We start from the raw sequence: 3,009 nt of genomic DNA, 5'->3' as shown, positions 1-3,009 counted from the left end.
TGTAATGTATCGAACAGCATTGTGCAAGTCTTGTCCTAGTCAAAAGGCTTCTAAACATCACATTCAGTTACCCTTGAGGTAGGTTTAATCAATGTTTTAATATCAGACTGGGCCTGGTCAAGGGGTTGGTCTGGTTCTTTCCTGGTCCGAATGGTTGAACTGTTTATCTAGATAGATATCTTATAATATTAAAAATATAATTAAAAATGGTATGGTTTGATGGTACATTGTAGAATTGTCCATTACTGTTATTAAAAGAAAATCATTTTCAATTAACAGAAAAGAAAAGATAAAATTGAAAAAAAGCAAATAAAGCTGTATGGCCTGGTGGTGATCATTGCAAAATTTTTTTGTAGTTATGTTTATGTCATTATGGCCTTGGAACAGGATTGAACTGTGACTTGATGTGGTTCAACTGGTTTGATCAAGGTTCAATTCTGTTTAAAAGCATATAGACTTGGATGTAGTTGGTCCTTGGATTTTGATGGAGCAAGTTGAATCGATAGATTCGGGTTTTACAACATTAGGTTTAATTGTCGGAAATGTCTAAGGGAATGAGAATGAGGACTTGCTTATAATAGTTATTAGATTAACATATTAAAAATTAGGTTTGGTTTTGGAAGGCATGGCCACCTATGCTATACTGCTTGTCCTTGTGGTTAGATTTATTATCAAATAATGCACAATTGTGCACTTTAGAGGGTTGTTGGCAGTAGAGAAGAAAAGTTCATCATGACTGAGGCTCTAGGTGATTAAAAATGCCTAGATTAATATATTGTTAGTAGGGGTGAGCAGGTTTGAGCATTTTGTTGAAAAAGTCATAGTTGAAATTTATTTAAAGTTGATTGATTTCATGAAGGAACCAAAATAAAAAATCAAATATTTAATGATTCTAATTTCAAATGGACAATTTATACAGACTCTGTTTGTTTTTAACTGTCCCTCATCTAGAGGTGTTAAATAGGTCGAACTCGCCTATGACCTAAAATGGGCATGTTTTGGTTGAGATCGTGTCAGACTTGTAGGCTAAACGAGTGAGGGCTCGGACCATGAGGTAAGCGTGAGGGTTGGCTTCGACACTATAATGACTAATTTTTTTTATTATTTTTTTTTGGATGAGTTGACCTATCCATTACTATTAGCTACTATAGTGAGCTAAAATAATTTAAAAAATTAATTTCATATAGTTAAAAAACGAAATTTTTTTTCTCCAGGTTAGTTTGCTAAGGCTTGCAGGTTGCCTTGTTAAAAGCCCATGAGAACACGACCCCGAAGACCTTGTATTGGGCCTTAGCTTTGAGATTTTACTAAGTTACCCCGATATGAAAGCCCGTCAAAAAGTAGGCCTTTGCATGGCCCAACACTAGCAGACCCGTTGCCACCCCACCTCTACCCTTACCCATGACATGATAAGTAGTCTCCAACCAACCAGTGTGTTTGATAGTTGGTTTTAAATTTGTTGCCTCCTTGTGCTTGTCTTTAATTTTTGGAGCCCCAATGTGTTTTCCTCACTATCTCTTGATGAGGTTCTCATTTTTATTTGTAAAAATTATTTTAAGTGAAAATATATTTATAAAATAATTTATTTATCTTCTTTTTTATTTTTACTTCAAAGTTTTATATGCTGTTCTTGAATTTTAAAAGTAACTTAAAACCATTCTAAATCATTATGAATGATTTTTTTCACATTTAAATTTATATGAAAATGTAAAAATAAAATTTTGAAGTTTATAAAATGGGAGGAAGATGAATAAAATTTCACATTAATTATATGTTAACAAACCATCAAGCCGAACTTTATAAGAGAAATTCGTCATAGTCTTAGGATTTTTCAGTTATATTCTTTTTTGACATATCTGACAGCAACATACTCTAATAGTGCATCATCACATTAAAGGTAAGTAAGTTTGGTAACCTATATCTTAATAAATCAAAACTTTTATTGAAAATTTGTTATGAAAATTCTATTAACAAAAGTTAAGAACTTTGAATACTAATTTTTGAAATAGATTGATATTTTTATTTATTTGTTGGTAGTTATTAATTAAATTACTTGTAGACACTCACTATCTTTTGTATTACAATAAATTGTCTAATTAATTTTTTTTTTAGAATCAAATGCTCATGATACACACGCATATGCAACCTTATGAAACATAATATTTATTGCCTTATATAAATTTATTGTCTGATAAATTTAATATAAAATTTAATAGTTTTTTAGCATTACAATCAAATACGCACATATTCACATTCTTAGTGGCAAATTATAGATTGAATTATTATTACTTTTACAACATTTACTTGCATTTGATTGTGAAATTAATAGAGACAAAGATGAGCATGTGCATGCATTTTCTGTGAAAATGTGCAACTTGTGCACAGTGTTCTTCTCTATCAACAACAACATAATTAGACAAAATCCAGACAAATATACGACTAAATATGACAAATAAATCATCACAATACAAAATCTGACATTTTATGACAAATAAACCATCACAATACTAACCAACTAACCCTAAATTGGTCGAATTACCCTAAATTCTAAAAAACCCTAATTGTCGTAAAAACCACCACAATCGGTCCCATTTTCATCTAATCATGGTTCAAAACAAAACAAAACTATTATTACATCAATAATATTATACAAAATCGAGGTCATCGGACAGATGACAAAAATCAGCTAAACCCATTTTGATTGACCATTAAAAATGAATATTACAAAAAAAAAAAAAACAATTATGTGAACAGTTGTGCATGCAAATGTGTTTTCTATGAACATATGTGTCTTGCACACAACTTTCTTTTCCATCTACAATAGCACAATTACGTAAAATTCGACCAAATATACAACTAAATATGCAAAATAATCACCACAAATTGGTCAAAACCCTAAACTCTGAAAACCCTAGTTGCCACCACACTTAGCCCCAGTTTCATCAATCCAATCATAGTTCAAAGATATCAACAATATTATACAAACTTGGGGGTCATCACACAAGTGAC

Source organism: Mangifera indica, chromosome 4 (assembly GCF_011075055.1).
Source record: "Mangifera indica cultivar Alphonso chromosome 4, CATAS_Mindica_2.1, whole genome shotgun sequence".
NCBI classification, from domain to species: Eukaryota; Viridiplantae; Streptophyta; class Magnoliopsida; order Sapindales; family Anacardiaceae; genus Mangifera; species Mangifera indica.
The sequence above is the reverse complement of the archived record's forward strand: the minus strand, read 5'-3'. Positions refer to the sequence as shown.